A 22,089-nucleotide genomic window follows, 5' to 3' on the forward strand; every position below is an offset into this window, starting at 1 on the left:
GCCATCTGCTTCTGTGATTTCAGTAAATTTGAATTTGGGATTGTTACTGTTTTTGGAATTAGGCTGGGTTTGGGTCGGGTGGTTCTGCAGTGCCATGTTCTGAGATTTTGTTTGGAGAAGGTCTAGAAGGAGAAGGGTAACCTTCTCGACAAACCAGACCAATCAAGGTAGCATTGGCGGCAGTCAAGACTAGGTCTCAGGAGGGGTGAGGGCGAATGAAGAACTTCAATGAGCACACAGATTAGAGGACACTACAAATCACTTCCAGGCAGGTGTATCTATATTAAAAATATAAGTAAATGTATTCAATGTCTTTGAAGTTCAACACAAAGTAATAATCAACAGTAATACTTTAAAACCAACACAATCCTACTAAAATACATATATACAAGACCAAGAGGCCTAAAGGGTAATTGCACGAAATGGGTCCACAACCTAAAAAGGAAAGGAAGCAAGCAGTACAAATAGTCTTTAGGCAATTCTGCCGTATTCACATTCCTTATTGAAAGGCAGTCCAGTCCCTACGAAGAGTGGAGCCTATTGCTCAAATGAACTTGCAATGCTGGCGCGCGCAGTAGTGCAGAAGGGTGAAAAGGGGGTCTCTTGTAGGATCTGTAACAGCAGAGGAAGATGGGTGAGGTGATGCAGAATATGTTCCCACTATTCATGGAGGGTCTCCCCAAAAGGGCAGAATAAGTTCCAGGAGTTGGGAATGATTTGATAGCTCAGGCTTTCTGTGGAAAGGAGAGTTGCCCTCAGGGGACACTCATGCGTAAAAGTAGATGGATGCTCTAGGGGTCACCGGTAAGAGTTGCAAGTACTCACCGACCCCAAGCGAACTCCGGACAAAGATCCGGCAATCGAGTCCACTTCGGTTGCAGGTTCAAATGCGGCAGTTGTGCTGCTCTGCGGCTTTCAGCAGCGAAGTTACAGCATTGAATCCCCAGTGGGACAATAGTGATTTCTCCGCTCCTGGTGGATGGATCAGGCCAGTTACACTATAGCAGGCCTCAGGGCAAAGAGGGGCACAGCAGCAAGGCACCTGCGAAGTTCATCACCACGGCTGGGGGACACGGTAACCGCAGGTACTCTAGTTCGGGTGCTCTCTCTTTACTACAGATATGGAATTCGGTGTGAGAGTGCTGTGAACACAGAGCTTGTGATGTACCAAGTATCAAGGGTCTCCTTCAAATGGCGGCGATGTCAGAGCAAAGGTCCTGCGCAAGCTGGTAAGCCAACTGGTTGGTCCAGGGGCACTTCTGAGAAGGCTTACTTGCAGTGTTAGATGAAGGTGCTGAGAATAGTTGGTCCAACTATTCTAATGCGTCGAAGAGCCTTTGCAGACCTTCTAGTTCGATCAGTTGCAGAAGGGTCCTGCAGGACAACAGCAGGCTCAGGGTGTCAAACCTTCCAGTGGATCACCAGCGATTCGTCGACTCAGCTTCCATGTTTCAGGATACTTGGATCCTATCCTTCTTTCAGTGAAAACCCAAGAGATTGACCTGGTATGGTGTTTGGAGCCTTCTGTTATCCAGAATCTCCTTTGTGCCAAAACGAAGAGGACCCAATGGGAGATCTGCTCTCGTACAAGCACATCAGACGTAGACGAATCACGGACCACGGTAGTCCCATCCATTGACAGCACACCAGACTCTTGGGCACCCAGGATGTGGATTGCAACTAGACAGTCCAGCCCACAACCTGTGGGCACAAGCACAAGGCATGCAGAAGCCTGCAAAAGCTTGGCACTTTGAGAGAAAATGCATGCCCAAATAAGGACTGACCTGGGTCGGCTCGACCTGGGGAAGTTGAAGGGGAGATGGCCAAAGGACAGGACAAAGAACCTCGTGGCTTGGCCATTTTGGAGCCAGGTCACCTTTCTGTGCCAACCACAGTAAACTTTGTTTGCATGGCAAGAAAGGGTTAAAAATACATGAAAAGATAAGCTGCTATCAGCCCTGTCCAAGGCACATCTGCACTTCTCCTCAAAAATCCTTCCATGGTGTCTAGGGCCTTTGGAAATGACAGGAAGCCCAAGCGCACCATACTGTAAGGTACATTGTGCACTTGTAACATGTTGCAGAAAAGTTGCAACATTGGAATGGACTAAGGGAAACAAGTCTCCCAGTACTGACTGACTTTATGGGCATGTCAGTTTCCCAATAACAAAGTGAGAGAAAAGCCCAGGGGAGTGCATCTGAAGGCTGTGCTCCACTGGCAAAGTCAGACTATGGTGTTTAAACAGCAGCAAAATGTTGGGGGTAGGGTTTGTTTCCCCCAAAGGTTTATTTCCCCAACACATCAAAAGTTACTTTTCTTAAGATCTCTTTTACCCTTTCATGTGAAAATCTGCCGAAATTCCTCAGTAGAATTTTGAGGTAGCTGCCCTGCATGTAGAATTTTAGAATTCATCATGGATGGCTACATATTTAAAACAAATCTTATTTTGATTGTGCTGTGAACAGTTTTGAACATGGGGTTTTCTCAGAGGGAATCATATTTTTTCAGCAAACATATCTCAGAACTGGCTGCTTCAAGATTGTTGGCACTCAGATATAGTCACGAATCATGATTTGGTGCTGCAACAATACATTTTAAAATCAAGCTGGCTATTTTCGAGACAATGGTGTTTTAAGGGGTTTCTATACATGAATCAGAATGAATGTTCATTTATACAAACTGCACACGAACATGTGGAAAATATACATTTTGTACATACAAACTACTTGAGTTGTGAAAACGGACATCAAAGTTAGTACTGATGTCAGTTTTCATATGTATATAAGATGCACAGGAGATTTCAAATGTATATATGTAGGCAATGTAAAACTCCTATACACCTCTTAGACATATTGAAAATCCACATAAAAGTTAAAGCTCACTTTATTAAGAGCTTATAGATGTAGTAGGAATATAATACAGGAGCCGAATTAATGAACATTTTATATACAAGCTGTACAAGTAAGGGTGGGAGATGTACATGAACACTTATATATGTCTAAAAACTCAAATCAAAGTCAGGACTGACTTTGATGTCAGTTTTCGGATCTAAATTGTGTGTACAACCTTAAACGTCACTTCAAGTATTAGGCAGGTTACATTAATGCCATAATGAAAGTGAGTGTTAACCTTGGATTTGTAGTGATATGAAATGAGGGTTTATGCTTTCGAGTTTTATGGTTGAATATACATTGAGGGTCTGACTTAGAAACCTCTTTTAACATGGGAAAGTCCCATTGAAATGTTTTTTGTAAATCAGCCCTTGAGTGTCTGAACCTTAACCATGTTATTCCCACTCTTTGTAGAGTATATTTTTTGTGAGAATAACCTAAACTCTTGATTTAAAACCTTTTTTAAACATGTTAAAGATACACAAGCACACACACACACACATACATATATATATTTGTATATACAAAGAAGAGAATAAGCCATTTGCCCCAAGTCGCACATGTCACAGCACCACCCATCACTGGAAGTCCATACCCAGTTTGGAACAATATGAGCAAGGCATTGTGGGTATGCAAATTAGCTCAAATGCAAGCCTCTAGCACCAGAGAACTGTTTATGTCTTAGAGGGCCGAGCTACTCTATACATATCTTCTTTAACCAAAGACAGTCAAGTCTCAAGCCTGCAGACGACTCTATTCCAGTTTCACCCTTATTAGGAACCATCAGTGGCGTATAGTCTGACAGCCTTGTGTGTTTGGCTTTGGGGCAGATGCAGCAAATACCATCAAATATATGTTTGGTTTAAAAAGGGTTTTAAACACCCGCTAAATTAAATGTGAAAGTAGAATAAGCCAACTCTCCCAAGTCATACAATCCGCCAAATAACAATCACTGGAAGTTCACATCCAGTTCAGATCCACATGAGCAAAGCATTTTCAGTGTATAAATTAGTCTAAATGCAAGCATTTAGCTCACCAAAATTGTCTTTGTCTTACAGGACAGTGCTATTTTCTATATAGTTTCTTCAACCCAAGACAGGCATATATAAAATATTTGTCATTTTTCATATGAACAATAGGGTATTAGCCTTTCCCAGTTATTGCGGAAATGTATTTTGATTAATAATGATTGAAATGAATTCTTAGAAAGTCAGCTTCCTTATTGAGAAACACTATTTATTTTCCCAACAACAACCAATCTTTCAATTTGATTATTTCCATGGAATGCAAAACTCCAGGATTTAGATGCAACACGAAATGAGAGAAAGTTACTAAATGTAATTTCAGGACAGGGTGCAGGAAAAAAGTGCACGCAACAGATTTAACAGTACTTGTTTCCACAGAGCCATATGCCTAGGTTAAGGGGAATATTGCAGGACAAGCCCTCAGCACCTAGCTGAAGATTTCCCAGCCGAAAAATTGAGCATAAATCCCACACTAAATACTCTAAAACCCAATGGAATGGAACATCACCACCCTTCTCGCTAATTTAGTTGGTCAGTCATACCGATAAAGGAGTTTCACAGTAGTTTCTCTGAAAATAGTATTGCACTAATAATGAGGGTCAAATGTCTGAGCATTCAACTTTTTAGAAAAACACTTTAAAACCCCTTTTCTTCGAACCTTGTCTACTGTGATCTTCCTGGCTTGTGAGCTCTCTGAGTTCCTCGAGGTTTAGGGAGCACGGTTTTTGATAAATAGAAGAGTTCATGTTCTCTGTGACGAGTTTGGCCAGTGCTTCTTTGTATTTGCCATTTGCAATGATGATTTCAATAGTGTGCTCTTATTGCTCCTTTGAAGTTGGAATAATATGAATTATTTAGTATTTCTGGACAATTACAGGCATAATACTGTTCAGCCTTGACATAATCTGTGGACTAAGTGCAATAAAAAGAAATACAGTGTCTATGCAAACTATAATGAAGCAATAATACCCCTCCTTCTGATTTCATTGGCCAATTAAAAAAAAAACATGGAGCCCTGTAAAATGAAGGTACAATTAAGGTGAGTAGAACATAGTGGTGGTGGCAAGGAGTAATAGTCTTGTTGGTCTAGAATTCTCATTTTTCAGTGGAATGTCCCTTGTAGAGCTTTCAGGGATAAGCATTGCCGGGGGTCAGTCATCAGATCAAAGCTTGCAGGTGGATATCCAGCATCTAGCTGAGACCAGAGGAACAGTGGTCGGAGAAAGCTCCATTCTAGACAGAACCATTTTCTCTAGGCATCCCTCAAGTCAGCTAGAATAGTGGTTGAGCAAACAAAACTAGGCAAACATGAGTGCCTAGAAGAGGAAGAAATTATAACTCATGTCCACTGTTTGCGTAGGCCGTTCTTTATTCAAAGCAGATTGTCAATGCTTTCTCAGATAATAGGCAGGGACATTCTTAATATATAGGATGGACTAAAGCCCCAGTCTAAGTGTTGAAATGCTTGCAATGCAACCTGTGGGTCAGCCACTGGCTCCGTGTCTAATATTTTCACTCGGACCCTATAACCGATGGGGCCACAGCGGGACAACTGAACTGTTCCCTGCTTAACCACGTCAAAAGTCTATGATAGGAAACAGTGTTCAAGAAGGGCAGATTTCCAAGCTGTTTAGTTGTTCAGCCCCCGCTCATCCTTCGCATGAACTCAACTACACAGGAGTCGGATGCTTCCGACAGAGGATTGGCTCTAGACAGGGGCTGCATTACTACCCCTACCTGACGCCCCTCTGCACCCCCTTTTTCTACCCCTTAATGCACACCCTGTTATATATATTTTTCGAAGTCATTTCAAAGTAATTACATCCAAGTTATTTACTTCGAAGTAATGACTTGCGTTGAAACCACACAATACCCTCTTTATTAACTTGATGGCAGCAGTACTTTTTGGTTACCGTTTGGCATTTTTCTTAATATCTTGCCTACAGATAGTGATAACTTAGTATTTTAGAAGTAGTCTATATCACAGCGACCTCTCTGCCAACATGAATGTTGGCGCTTACTAAATAAGAAAAAAAAAACAAGTTGTAAATCCCGACCGAGCGTCTAAAAGACAGGATATAAACCAAGCAAGTGAGCTATGATTGACAAATTCAGGCTGCAAAACGGAAACGTACAAATGGAGCCGTGCACATACATCAGACCCTACTAGGTTGATGCTGACATGTGCTATTGATTGTCTCTCAGATGAGTGTGAGGGGCACGCTCTAGATATTGACATGGATGCGTTTGTGACCTGCACTCCGGCTGATCTTCTGATGACTTCTTTATTTTGGGGGTGCACCCTTTCTGTTAAGTCCTGATGGGTGCATCTACAAAGCGCTGAAGCCCCATTAGGGACACCAAGTACATTTTGAGTGAAGGCTTTTGCACACTGTTTATGTGTTGTTGTGTTGGAGCAATGGGTGGGCCTTGAGTTGTTTTTTGAAGGCTCTTATGCTGGTGTCTTTACAGAGCTCTTTGGGGAGTTTGTGGGAGGTGGCTTTGCAGATGCTGAAGGGCTGCTGTTCTTTGTAGGCCCTAAAATTAAAAGCGTTTTGTAGGATGTTCTTGAATATTTTGCTGTAGTGTCATATTCTGTCTTTAATATATTGCTCAGAGTCTGCACAACCATGCTGCCTGATTGTTTGGCGTGCACTGTGGTAACAAAGAATGAGAAACAAACTAGAGTGATGTTCACCTTTGCCTAAATCCTTGACCAACTATTAACTATTCTGCCAAATACTACATGTACTATTCCCGCGTCCTGATGGTGCGTAAGCAGCGCTGACAGCATGGAGGGCTTCAGATTCGTGGCCCCGACCCACTGTAGTGCCTGTTTGCAAAAGGGTGATCCCAGCGGCCTGGACTTTCCCCACTCCATTTCCCTTTGGGAAAACGCCATTTCTATGTAGTTGTATTTATTGCTTTGTTATAATAGTCGGTACAATGGTATGAATTAACTATTTAGATAATAAAAGGAATTAAAACATTATAGAAAGCAGAGAATTCAGACATGTGTTAAGTGTGTGTGGAAAGCAGAGTAGATGGGAATGGATCTGGTGTGGGAGGCAAAGAGGTCCAGTTTTTGGGGGCCAGTAGCGAAAAGGAACGAAAACGAGATTGGGCGCAGGGTGGCTTGGGGACTGTTAGTAGAAACTTGGTTTCAGACTGATGAGAGCTGGTGGCGACGAAAAGAGAGGTAAGGTAACATAGGTAAGGGGGAGCAAGACTATGGAGACATTTCAAAACGATACAAAGGAAGTCAAACATTAGACAGGATCCGAAGGATAGCCAGGAGAGGGGCTGAAGAGAGGGAAGGAGAAATGTACCGGAAGAAAGACGTAGAGGGTTTGGATAATGGTTTTAAAAAACAGAGTGTAGGGGGTCAGGATGAGAGGCAGAAAGATCAACAAGAAGCTTGGAGCGATAGTCAGGACTAGAGAGAATCAAGGAAGTAAGAGCGTGAAAGGCAAGTAAAGGACGAGCTTTGTGTCTTTTGGACAAGTGAAAATGATGGGAGCAAGCACTTTTGTGAAGAAAATGAAGAATAAAAGAGGACACACAGATATCTCGCAGAAAGGGAGAGTAGTGGAAGGAAAGAGAATGGAGGGGGAGATACAGGAGCAGGGACCGCTGAGGCAGGAAAGAGCAGAATCTCAGTTTTTGAGTGATTAGTATGTAGGAAATGAGTGTTCATCCAAAATTGGATTGCAAAGAAACAGGCAGAGATGGTAGCATGAAGAGAGTGAGAAAAAGAAGAGAAATAGACGAAGATCTGGGAGTCATCGGCATAGAAATGGGAAGAAAGCCCATAGGAAGGGAAAACAGGGCAGATGGGAGGAGATATTATAAGTGAAAAGAGACAGGAGCCCAAGACTGAGCCTTGGGCAACACCATGCAACAAAGGGAAAGAAGGGCACTTTTTACCACCCCTTGAGATGGAAAAAGATTGATCAGACAGATGAGACTGGAACCACTGAAGGACAGAACTAGAAATACCTTGGGAGCCAGGGTGGACAGGAGAGCAGGATCATAGGCCGTATGAAAAGTGGAAGAAAGATCACGCATGATGAGATTTGACGAGAGCCTAGAGTGGCAAGCAGATCGAAGCGTATTGGATACACTGAACAAGGCATGGAGTGGACAAAAACCAGATTTGGATGTCAGAAGAAGAGAATGATGGTCAAGATAGGATGCAGTTTGGGAATAGTCTGCACACTTTTGAATTTTAGATAAAAAATGGATGAAGCGAGATAGGATGAACATTAGAAGGAAAAGACAGGTAAAGGTTGGGCTTTTTCAGTAAAGGCAGGATGATAGCACTCAAAGCCAGAAGGGAACATAGCTAAGGAAAGAGGCGAGTTGATGAAAGAAGTAACAAAAGGAAGCCAGTCAGGATACATCTTGGCGATGAGAGGGGAGGGAAGGTGTCAACAGGGGAATCAGTGAGGTGAGCTCTAGAGAGACAGATTGAGGTGTCAGAGTTGTACAGGGGGTAAAAGAAGTCAGGGCAGATGGACCAGCGGGAGGTACACGTACCTCTTCCTTGTACCTCCCAAATGGTCCATCCATCCTGACTTCTTTTGCTGGAGTTAGAAAGAGATGAGCATAATAGGGTGGCTTTGTTACTGAAATAATTTGCAAAGTCAGTGGGTAAGGGGAGTGGAAAGAGAAGGATCAGGAGAGGGAGAGGAGAGACTGTACCAAAGAAGAATCATGGGTTGTATGTATAGCAGACAGAGATGCAAGGTCAGTAGGAGAGTGAGTATCACACAACTTTCAGCTCGCCATACAGTCATGCGTCGAGGGAGAAGGACCAGTGTGAGCCAAGGCTAAAGGATGGTGGGGAGAGCAGGGTGAACAGAGTCAAAAGTAGTAGTGAGAGAAGAGTGTAGAGTTGAGAGAGCAGTGTCAGCTGAAAGGGAGGCAAAGTCGGAGGGAAATGAAATGGAAGAGACAAGAGTACGAATAAAAATAGAAGTGTCAAAGGTTCTAAGATTACAACGAGAAAAGGTATGTGAGGGAATTAGAGGATCAGAAGAGCTGGGGTAGAGCAATTAACAGATATTAGAAAATCAGCATAGTAATGGAAGGGGTTGGAAAAGACAGACTATTCAGGAAGAGAGGATAAAATAAGGTAACGAAAGGAAGCTCAGGTGTGTGGTGGGATGACAGATATTGGAAGAGATTCTAGGAATCAAGTAATGAAAGAAAAGGAGAGGAAGCATGAACAGTAAGAAGATGGAGATTAAAGTCTCCCGGAAGAAAGAAAGGCATAGAAAAAGGAAGGAGAGATGAGAGGAGTGAGTCAAGATCATCACAGAAAGAGAAGAGGGTGTGAAACACGATGAAAAATGTGAAAGGGTAAGGGTTGGCAAAAGAAAGGAGATGGTATTCAAAGGATGGGTACAGAGGGAGAGAAGTAGGGTGGGGATCTGTAGTGTAGGAAGAAAGATGGAGGATGACATTTACACAACAGTCTGAGAAACTATAAAAGGTAGTAATCCAGGTGTTGGTGATGCAGAGAAAGTGTAGGTTCAGATAAAAGAAGGCGTCTAAAATATGGTAGGATTTATTACAAACAGAACAAGCATTTATGAGTCCTATGGAACCAAGAGGTGAGAAGAGTCAAAAGGAAAAGAAATAAGATCACGAGGGGCCTGGGGACCATGCTGTAAGGAATGTGTGGGCCCAATGGACTAAGATGTAGGCGGGCATGAAAAGAAGAAAAACAAAGTAATCTGTAGTAAGGAAAGAAGGGAGGAAAGGTGGTGCAATAGGTCACCAGTAGATGCAATTACTGTGCAAATGCTTGTGAACAGCCGGCAGGCTGTGGCCAGGAATGGTATACTGTTGTGAGCTGGAGTGCAGCATCATGAGAAAGAAAAAAGGAACAAATCAAAAGAAATCATGGTAGTCACTCTAGCCAAAAACAGGAGCAAACAGGAAGATGCCCTTTGAGTAGGACCCCCTGAGAGGACAAAAGGGTGGTGGTAAACAATCACATGACTGGAACAGCACATCGGGGGAGGACGGGTCAATGGAGCTGCCCGTGGCAGCAAGACCTTTCCCCTAGGAACAGAAGATGGCTCCAAAGTCAGGAATAGAGCTGGTAAGAAGTAACTTGAAGGAACCTGCATGGTTACTTCCTGATATTGGGTCACATGACGACCCTGGATGTTAAAGCATTGTATACGTCTATACAACATAAATGTGCATTAGCATCTATGGATTATACCTTCAAAAATGATTCAGCATCATACTTCGGTCAGATAGAAAGGTTGAAAGAAATGCTACAGATAACTTTGGACTCAAATTTATTCACCTTTAACAACTGTCTATTTCAACAACGAAAAGGAGTGGCAATGGGGACCAAGTATGCCCCTACAATGGCTAACATTTTTAGGGGGATGTTGGAGGAGTACACAGTATATCAAGACCCAGCATTTCAAGATCAAGTCAAACTTTGGACCCGCTACATTGATGATATTTTTCTAATTTGGGAAGGGTCTGTAACTACACTACAAGAATTCATAGAAATACTGAATCACAACCAATTTGAGATTGAATTTACAGGAGAATCTAATGTAGAATTCATTCATTTTCTAGATCTAACTATCCATGTTAAGGAGAATCATTTGGAAACAAGGACATTTCACAAGACAACGGAAGTAAATTCAGTGTTGCATGCATTGAGCTGTCACCAACGTACCACCATCCATAACATCCCCTTGGTGAATATATACGTGCAAGGCGCAATTGCAAAGATGATCATAGGTTTAAACAAGAATGCAAGCTTCTGAAGAGTCGATTCAAACAAAGAGGTATCCGAAAAAGTGCCTACAAAAAGCTGATGAAAAAACAAAGAATTTGCAACAAGAGGATACATTGATCCCGAAGAAACATTCAGAGGATAAACAAATGCAACTTATGTTTGTAACCCAATACAATAAACACCATCAATTGATCAGAAAAACCTTAAAAAAACATTGGTACTTATTACAATTAGATGAACATCTGAACAAATTTCTTGATGATAGTCCAAACATTATATTCAAGAAAGCTAATACTTTGAAAAACATCACTGTCCATCCATGTTACCAGATACACCAAAGAATATTGAAACTACTTGGCTTACCAAAATCGAACCAGGCTTCAGACAATGTGGTTTCTGCACAATGTGCAAATTTGCGGGAGATAAAATTAGGAGCCTGGAGGACTGTAATGGAAAAGTATTTGTAATTAAGCATCCAATTAACTGCAGAACAAAGTTTGTTGTTTATGCCAATAGATGCGTTTGTAAAATATTGTATATAGGTAGTACTAAAAGAGAGCTCAGAATCAGAATCCGTGAACACTTGGCAAAAATTGGGAGTCAAGACCCCACCCTATCCCTGTCAGTTCATTGGCAACAAAATCACCAGTTGGATGATAAGGCAGATATACAATGTATTGGTTTAAAGCACGTCACTATGAACAAGGGGGTCGGGGGATATAGTCCAAGCATTACGCCAAGCAGAAGCTAATATCATTTGTTTCTTTAACTCAACTGTACTTGGCTTAAATCTTGATACAGAAATGGCATTATTTTTATAGTTTCCAAAATATACCTAACTTCACCAATGTGTTTTTGTAACATGCTGATAATGAATCATGATGGTATAGGTACCAGTATATATATATTTCTCAAGGTCGTAAGTGAATTACTGTCTCAACTATCATGACAATACAGATTTAACATTTGCATTCATTACTACACATATTTTCTGTTAAATACTCTTCATCACTCGGAAATTAATAGGCTTACTTTCTGACTAATACTCCTTTTCTGCCCTTGAACTGACAGTTCACAACCAGTTCACCTTCAGTAAACATTAGAATATCTAATTCAGAGCATATACCTTTAAGATGCTTATACAAAAATGACGCTACAACATGTGTTCTAAAATGTGCATAAAGAGTGAGAGGATTACATTCACGCAATGATATATTCGTGAACATAGCTCATTAGTGGGTAAAACAAACAAATATAAACAACATAGATCAGCCCGTGCAGTTCAAGAGACCCGCGAGCATGATGCTCAGCAACAGGGTGATGCGGCGTACTCAGCGTCAGGTAACTATGGGAACATTTATAAAAGTCCCAAAATGGCGCCCGTGTAGATCAGTGAAGCCGACACGAGTGACGATTTTCCTTTCCAAGTAAGTGGCGCCCGTTGCATCAGCGTATTCACTGTTGCACAGTATTGCGTCTTTATGATTGTGGATGTGTAAACGTGACATGAGATCTTATAACTTGTAAAATATCATTGTTAACTCGATTGAGTGGAGCAATTCTGCGCTCGCACAACAGGGCTGGCAGCAGGACAGGTATAGGGAAAGGAAGCATCGAGCGAAACATTTAACAGCGTAAGAAATTGAGTGCAGCATTATATTAATTCATGAGTGCAGCATTGTATAGTCAACAAGCTCTGAATTAAAAGACAATTCAACATCTCCTACATGGGAAATGATCAGACTGCTCCAGCTTATTAGTGACTTATAAAATTGTGTTCGAAAATTGTAGAATATATGCGTTGTTGTAACATGATCGAATGCAAATTACATAGTATGGAGGAGCTAGAATGCACTCGCATTTTATTTTGCTCACAGCATGACGCGTATATAGAAACAAAGCGCTGAATGAAGAACTTAGCAGTTAATTTGGTAATTAACCAAGTGCAGCATCAGACTGAGACTCGAGAGCAGCATTCTATACACAATAACTCTGAATTGAAAGACAATGTCATATCTCTCTCTTGGCAACTGTTTAGACAACAATGGGATTTGACCCAATACACTTTTTCTGAATGAGAAGTCAAAGACCCCCGGTGTGGGTAAGTTTTGACACGAAATACTCATGGTCCTTACTGCACACATCAATTAGGGAATAACCGTGACTAATGCATTGTTTTTCTTTTGTCTCCTGTTTTGTTTGTATGTCTCCCTTCTCCATCCCTTCCCGCCTAATAGGTTTCTTACAACTTATAAATGAATGCTTTTGTTTGGTATCTATACAATTACTTTGATGTTCTTATATCAAGCTATTCTCAATGCACTTATATTTTCTCTTTTGCCTCGAATATGTATGCAATAATACATTGTTCTGTATATCTAACCTTATATCAGTTTGATTACACCAGCCCTAATTTGAAAAAGGCCGATAAGGGCCGAAACACGTGTAATTAGAAGGGCAATTTTCATATTACAGATGAGAATAAAAGATATCTGCATTTACCTTTTTATAGACGCAATGTCCTGGATCTTTTTGTTTGCTTTGGCATATTCTTTTAACTATTTTGATGGATTTGTTGTAGCTTACCGTCGCTCCAGTGATCTGCGACCAATCATTGAATGTGAGGAACAGAGGGGTGATTCCTGTCCCCAGTTTGGATTTAGTTATAATTATATATATATTTTTTGCACTTAGTTAATGTTGAACGAGTTGCCTGACAGACCGGCTGTAACCCTAAGCCCAGCACTTGTGTCTTAATCTATGTATTGCTTGATACCTAACTATATACTCCAGAAGGCGCAGTTCCTTTTCATGGCCTTTTAAAAAAGTGGACTTAATGCACTTGATATAGTTCACAGGGGTACATTGCAGCCATCACTGTTAAATCTTGGGGCTGATCTCTTGCTTGAACATGCATCGGACTGACTGTATAATGGTAGTTATGTGTGAGAATGGTGATCCAGGATTGCAAGGCAATGATCGCTGCCTGCCAATGGGTACTGAAGAGCACATCCCAATTTGCTAAGGATGAGAGGCTGCTATCTGTTGGTTCCTTAATTACCTAGGAATTTGAATTTCTCGAAATCTCACTGTGTCAAATCAAATTGTTAAGGCAGCATTACCTCTCTCTCAGTCAGCACAGAGCTTCCTGGGGTGCAAAAAGACGTATGGAGCGGTATACAGCCTTTATAACGAAAATGTTATAAAGAATGAACATATATCAAATCTTTTATAATGAAACATATTATGAAGAATGCACTTAGGGGTGGGGTAAAGGGTTAGATCTTGTGGGAAAACGGTTGTGGTGGGTTTTTAAGGGTGGGCAACAGGGGCTTGGTTGGGACCCCACCCAAAAAAAAACACATTTGTTACATTTTGCCTTATAAAAGTTTTGTTATAAGTGCATTCTTCACAACATGTTTCGATATAAAGACATGTAAATGTACGGAGCAAGAGTTTCTAGATCTCTACTAACTGCATAGAAAGGGAAGTTGTGAGGGGCTGCCAAGTTTCGGACTGAACTATAGCAAACAGGGCATTTCATTTTATGGGTTTCTCCAAGTAAATCCTATTAGTGACAAATCTGATGTTTTGTACAACTCTATTGATTGATTCTCTGATAATAAAATAACTGCGACGTGTTCTGGGGATAAGGACATCAAAAACACAGCATGAGGTGATTAAGGAGCATAAACCCAGGAGTGGACTGTGTCCAAGGTCTGCTTCATTTGATATCGATTCTTTACCCGTTGGGCTGGAAAAAGGCAAGAGAATCTGGCCAGTCCCTGGGTTCCCAGGCCTTTTAGCACCACCAGGACCAGAAAATGGACTGCTAATATTGGCCACAATGTGTGTACAGAGTGGAAATACAATGAATGTGTATGGATTTCAGCTTGAGGTGGAAGTCCATGGCGATTCAACCCTCTCTTCTTGCATCAACATTGGATCGGGGCGGATGGCGATGCAGTCAGATTCGTGAGATGCAGTCGGATTCGCGAGATGCCGCGGGGAAATGCACAGACTGTAACTCCTACTCCTTGCCCCACCCATCAGGCAACTGCTAAAAGATTGCCAGTGAAAACGTCTCCGCCTTTTTTTACTATCCATTAAATTTACGACTGCGCGTAAAATGAGGCAGCAAGTCAGAGCAGAAGAATAAGGAAAATGGCACATCATCCCCATAATACAAGGATGACACCATTATATTTGAAAGACTGCACCACACACTATATTGATATGATATGATAAGTCATTTATAACGTGCCTTTACACAAGTGTTTCTAGGTGGGATAGTATTTGAGAAGCTGTTCACTCTAAACCTCTTTGTGATTTGAATTAGCACCCATGGAACACTTAGCACCCAATCATAACGTGGGGAATGCAGGCATTAGCAGTGCTGGCTGAAAGAAGTATCGCTCAGAGCAGCTACACTTGGGTTGCAGATTTTTCGAATCTCCTAATGAAGTTAGGGATGTGAGCTGTATCCTTGTGCAGGACAAGCCTCCCTTCTATCAATGTCAATGCAATCTCCTCATCCTTTCTCAAGGGCACTGCATGGAGGACCAATTTGTACCACGTGATTGGGTCTCCCTCTAGCAAACTGTTTCTCTTCTGAAACGGCATTGACTCGGGCTATACACTATTGTTTTCCTGGTCCTGTTGCTGCAAATTCTTCTGTTTTTCCCCTGTCCGTGGTCTGCCATAAGGATCATTCTCAGAGCACGTGACATTGCAGGATATTCGGGGCCTGTCAATTGACTTCTGGGTTGCAGCTTGTCCCTGATAGTGTTAACTGGTGCCAGTCTGTCTGTCTGCTGCAATGGCTAAATCAGTCATTAGAGAAGTCAAACTTGCCATCAAACAGCTCTATGTGTGGGTCAGTGTTGCACTCATTACACTTTGCCACTATACTAAAGATTCCACCAAAAGGCTACTTTACACCCCTGTGACCAGCCATGCACAAATAAGTCACCCATAGTTGCCTGCTTCGCCCATGTTTGGCTAGCTCATTTTGGAGCTTCCATGAAGAGCCTGAGGTAGACCTCAGGAGTGCTCCCAAACTTTCTTGGTACCACTTTCTTTATTTTAATATACACATGAGAGCCTGCTGGGGGTAAGGTGAGAATAACGTTGGTGCAGGGCAAAGGAGAGTTTCTTTCAAACGGAGCACATTTCTCAGAATCTTAGTAATGCCGCTCATCAGAAGATGAAGAAGAAAAGAAGAGAAACAATCATTAACATGAAAGTATTTAATATAAACTTGCATCTCACCTTTAGGCAAAGTAAGTCTAAGGTTTGCAGGGGGCTTCCACTGAGATTCATTCAAAGATCACAAATGTATATGACTGGAAAAACGAAATCTTGTATTTAAGCAATATGCCCCGCGGGGTGGGGCCTTTACCGAGTCAGGTAATGCCCCGGGGCCCATAGTTAGAGGCGAGGGGCGTATTGCTATTAGTACGCCGGCCCTCAAGACAGGGGTAGTAATAGCAATCTTTTTTTGTTCTGAAACGTCTCAGCATTTCGGAACAGAAAAAAAACACTTTTAAAAAAATGTCAAAAACAAATAGCCACTGGGAAGGGAAAACGCAGTCCGTTTTCCCTTTCCATGGCGGCCATCGGGAGCGGACGCGCTGGTGCCTCTGTCCCCAGCGCATCCACTCTCGAAAAAACAAGATAAGAGGGATTGGGAGGGCAGGGAGGGGATTGATGGGGTGGTGGGGTTGGGGTGGGGAAAACACTCACCTGAATCCCCAGCTGGGGAGGATGGCAGCCTCCACCCCTGCGGAGGCTCAGAACGAAGATTACCCTGTACCGAGCCCCCTCATTTGATGAGGGGCTGCCACACCCCCTCACCGGGGACGAGAACGAAGCTGAAGCTTCGAGGGATTCTCAGCAAGGTTATGGACCGGGCGAGGGCCAATCAGAATAGTTGTTTCATTCTGGTTATTTAGTCGCAAAATAGCATGCCCAACATCACCAATAGCACCATACTCTGAAATAAATTTCTTGTTTCTGGGATTTCTTTGGGGAGCGGGCAAAATCCTACAAAATCACCCACAAGGCCAGAGGTTGGCAGATGTGGATTTCACGTCACTAATCTTAAAATTGGCTATCATTCCTCTCTTTTGCAAAGTCTTAGAAGCGTTACAGAAGATGAACAATCGGAAATGGGTAAGTGGGTGGAAATTGAAAGGCATATGAAAGCAGTACAGCATCTCCCTGTGGCAACATGAAGAATTGCACTAAACTTGTATTTGTTATTCTAGGCCATTGCTATTCTAGACCATTTTCACTGCTCCTTATTAGCTCTATATATCAGGAAACGTGAAGTCGGGTAGCTCACACATTAACATGCCTGATGCTGCCCTACTGTTAGGCAGAATCATATGCAGTACCCTTTGGGAACACCACACACAATTAAGACTAGAGCAGTATCAGAAGTTACACAAAGGACAGTAATTACTATGGTTCAAACAAACACTGACTCAAGGTATCTGAGTACAAGAATATACATTTATTTACACCATCAGTTATAAACAGTTCACTGATATAAAGTAGCAGAAAATCACAATCTTGATACACTACAATAACCTCCAATCAATTCTGGACAAGTTAAGCTCAAAATGAAGTGTGAGCAAAATGGCACTGCAGCAATTTAAAAAGGTTATCCAAAATCAACACCACCAACAAGTGATAGGCAGGGAAATCTAGAAATGGCTTACCACAACTAGGATTCAGGTCAATAGGCCTGGGCCAATGTTAATGGTTCAGAGTCTTTGCAGAGGATCACACAGTTCAGAGTAGTTTGCGATTAAGTCTTTGCCAAGAGTTCAAAATGAAAAAGTTATTCAAAGGAGAAGAGAAGGACAAGCCTTCAGAGAGGCAAAAGATTTCAAACACTTTCACCGCAGTTGGACGGATCGAACGACCGGATTTGCACAGTACCTTAAATGAAAAAGAATGCTGTAACTGAGGCGGTTGTTCCTGGCAGTTCCTGCAGGCTCACGGTTCCTGAAGCAACTGTCGTGGTGACAAGAAGGAGCAAGACTGGAGGGTCCTGCACTGCCCAGGGAAGAAGCCAGCAACAAAGCAAAGCGTCGAATAAAAGGTGCGCTCCTTAAAACCCAAACAGGTTCTGTTCCTCCTGGCTATCCAGTTCACTGCAGTGAGGCACAGCAAATTCGACCAGGAGAGTAAGGCTGGCATTTGGTGTTTGGCAAGCTGGTTGGTCCCACCAAGCTCAAGGGAAGAAGATTCCTTGCAGATCTTCTCTGTCGTTGGAGTTTCGGGCGATTCGGACCTGCAGCAGGGCTTCACCGGGATGTCCAGTAGTTGCAGTAGTCGTCTTACTTCAGCTCTTCGTTGGTTCTCTCATTCCAGTGGCGACTCTGCCTTCCAAGTCCCAGAGACCTGCTTTTAAGCAGTTTTCCCCCATTCACACAGCCTGGCTGCCAATCACACAACAGGGTGGCTGGCCTGGTAGGACAGCCACCTAATCAATCAAACTAGAGTGTGGCTTGGGTCTCCAAGGAGACCCTGTGCAGGGGGCTCAAACCCCTCCCTCACAACCTGTCCACCCAGACATTCAGGCACCTAAGGAGGGCTTCTGTGCAGAAGCCCGCCAAAGGACGGCGAACAAAGGAACCAAACCTGGTTTGGCGTGCAGAGTAAAACACGATAAAGTCCTTTACAAAAAGAAATGGCGAATAAATCCGAATGAAACCAAATTAAATTAAAAGAGGTCCAGCGGATTAGAGTTTGAGGCTACCCCCATAGCCTCTAACGTTACCGAGGCTATTTTCATGGCTCGTGGTAGAATAAAAATGGTAGATACCACTGCCATCAGCCAGATCGTAGCGAAAGGGGAACAACATAATGTTCCATGAGAAACAGACAAAAAGGGGTAACTATTAACCCTTCCAGTACTCTAAGGGAAGATAGTTTGTACTGGGTCTGTAAGTTTAAAAAGACCAGTTAAGTCAACGGCAACTTTATATGTTCTGGGAGACAGTAGTCAGTCCCAAACAATGGAGTTTGAAGTGGGAAGTCTAAAAAGACAACCCTGTGTCACTGCACTAATGGTGCTGTATGACACAAAGTACAAAGATGATGCCTATGGGGTAGGTGAGACTCCATAGTCCATGAGCACAAAATGTACAACACACAGAAAAACACATGTAAGAGTGGGAAAAAAGGCTCACACTCTTACCAGGTAAAAGAAAAAGCCTAGAAATCCAACAAAGCTGTTGAGGGACTCAACAGGAAAGGAAAATTAACCATTCTGGAAATGTCTCCCTAACACTCACCCCCTCCAGACTAAGGGGCAGGAGTATTTAATCCACTCCTGGATGAATCTCTTCACTCTAGTTGGTTAAACACATCCTAGAGAGATCATCAGCATTTTGGTGGTGACATCCTGACTTGTGCGCAATGTTTAAATCAAACCCTTGCAGGCGGATTGACCATCTTAGTAGTTTTGGGTTCTCCCCTTTCATTTGCATTAACCATCTCAAGGGTTGGTCGTCTGTCTGAATCACAAAAGTAGATCCATACAAGTATGGTCTAAACTTCTTCAGAGAACACACAATAGCAAAGTATTCACGCTCAATGGTTGCCCACCTTGTTTCTGGTTCCTTCAGCTTCCTGCTGATGAAGCAAATGGGGTGCTCCCTACCTTTCTCATCCAGTTGACCAAGGACTGCACCTATACCTGTATTGGAGGCATCTGTCTACACAATGGAGGGTTGGTGATAATCAGGAGCTCTTAGGACTGGAGCTTGACAAAGGGCTTTCTTCAGGTTTTCTAAGGCTTGAGTTCACTCCTCATTCCATCTAACCTTTTTAGGGAATTTTGGAGAGGAGACAACATTCAAGGGAGAAGATATGGTCCCATAGTTCTCTATGAAATTCCTGTAGTACCCAGTGAGACCTAGGAAGGCTCTCACTTGGGTCTGAGTAGTAGGAGTGGCCCAGTTTTGTACAGCTTGTACTTTGCTAGGCAATGGCCTTATTTCACCTCCTCCTACCTCATGACCAATGTAAACTACTTTGCTCTGACCAATTTGACATGTACTTGCCTTTATGGTCAGATGGGCCTGCTCAAGAGCCTGCAATACATATTTGTTTGTTTGTTTGTTTGTTTATTTGATATGGCGCAGCCGAGACCCAAAGGTAGTTGGGCGCAAGCATTACAAGGATACTTATCAGCTTAGTTACACATTGTTATAAATATACAAGATTTACATGCACAGTATTTATATACAAAACAGGCTTATATACAGGTTATAGTACAGGCATAGACATCAGTTCAATTGACTGCAGTGGGTGATCAGGTTACTGAGAGAAGTAGTTAGAGTATCTGCTGGTGGTGGGATGGCATATATGCGGTTGGCGGGAGGTATGGTGCGCTGTCTGGGTAAGGGAGGTACCTCTGGCGCTGGGTTTAGGCATCATTGGACCATAGCCATGCTAAGCGTGTTCGCCTGAATGCGGGTTAGGGTTGGTAGGTTCTGAGCTCAAGTGGGAGTTTGTTCCAGGATTGGGCAGCCGTAACTGGGAAGCTGGAGCCGCCGGCTGTGTTCATTTTGTACCTGGGAATCTCAAGGGTGAATGCGTTGGCTGATCTCATGGGTCGCATAGAGGTTTTCCTATTGATTCTCTCTGTAAGATACGGGGGTGCAATGTTGTTTAGACATTTGGAGGTCAGGGATAGTGTTTTGAGGAGGACTCTGTCTTTTATGTTGAGCCAGTGAGCATTTCTTCTGAATGCAGAAATGTGCTCTCTGTTAGGAATATTGAGAGCTGCTCTAAGGGCATTGTTTTGGAGTCTTTGTAGTTTGTCTAAGATGTATTTATTGGAGCCCGCATAAAGTGCGTTGCAATAGTCCAGTCTCGATAGTATGAGTGCGTTGGCTAGGGTGATGTGGCTAGTTTCAGAGAGGAATGGTCTGCAAGCTTGGATCAGTTTGCAGGTATAAGCTGTGGAGGATGATAGTGAGTTGACTTGCTTCTTAAGGGAAAGCGCAGAGTCGAGATAGAAGCCAAGTGTTTTGACAGCCGGTACAACTTTAATGTCGTTGTTGTCTATATTGAAGGTAGCGTAGTTGGGGTCTAGTTTTTTTAAGGCCGTGTCGGAGCCTAGGATTAGGAGTTCAGTTTTATCGTCATTTAGGCAGAGGCCATGCGATGCCATCCATGCCTGAATGAGGTGGTATATCCTATTTACTAAGGCTGAGTCCTCCAGGAAGCTGCCGAAAGGGGGATGAGGATCCTAAGCAGGGTCGGACTGGGACAAGAAATAGGCCCGGACACCCAAAAAAAGTGACCCATCCCTCGCTTCAGAAAAGTGGCCCACCCCTCACCTAATAAAAGTGGCCCTCAAACCATCATCCGTGAATCGCGTCAATTCACGACTTTACAGAAAATGCTATCCAAAAACTCACACCTGGATAAATTGTCCTTTGCAGTAGGATGGGCAACTTTTCAAAATGGCTTTGCAGGACACTTTACGCGTGGAGGCTTAAAAATGGTTTGTAGCGCGCAAGATTTTATACAGCGCCATTTGTTCACACCAATATATGGAAACTTATTTTACATATGACTGTTGTGATGTTTAAATATCCTGTCCTCTCTGGGTGCAGAGCAGTCGACCATTAACCATTGACTTCGCCCTCCAATCAGGGCATTCCACAGGCCAGGGGGCTTCCTCCCCTTCCTGTCTACTAACCCCCCCTTTGACCTCTGTTTACCCTTCCTACGGGTCCGCATGCCTGTGACCCCTGCTTCCTGCTCCTTCTCCTAAGGAGAAGGATGCAGGATGGGGGGGCTTGGCCCCTCCGCCATGTTAAGCCCTGGAGCCCTTAGCCTCTTCTTCAGGGTGCCACGCCATATGCTTTCCTCCTCCATCCTCACTCATCGCCACGGGGCTTTCAAACTCCCTGAAAGCAGCATTGAACTATGTACAAAAACATAACCCTCAACCTATTGAGTCCAGAAGGTACATGAAAATAGCCAATTTCATTTTGGGCGGGCAAGAACCCATTAAAGTGCAAGGATGGGTACAGAGCTTGGTGGGTGAAAGAACTAATTCCTTGGCGGGTGGCACCCACCAAAAGCATGAGTTGAGAGGTTTGCAAGAAACCCACATGCATTCATACAAATGCTTAGCGTGTACTTTGTCTGCCAAATCATTCAAGCTACCCTTTTGACCAGCCCTTCCACTTCCTCATTCCAGAAGTGGAAGGTACCCACATAGCTCCAAATCAATGGCCAACCCATCGCCAGGTGAAATCCATATTGTAATACAGTCTACATTTCCATAGGTCTACATTATTACCTCCATAGCATTATACTGGGTATTTATTTTCTCTACACCGTATACAGAACTCCCGAAATT

Source organism: Ambystoma mexicanum, chromosome 1q, assembly GCF_040938575.1.
Source record: "Ambystoma mexicanum isolate Mex_15411 chromosome 1q, UKY_AmexF1_1, whole genome shotgun sequence".
NCBI classification, from domain to species: domain Eukaryota; kingdom Metazoa; phylum Chordata; class Amphibia; order Caudata; family Ambystomatidae; genus Ambystoma; species Ambystoma mexicanum.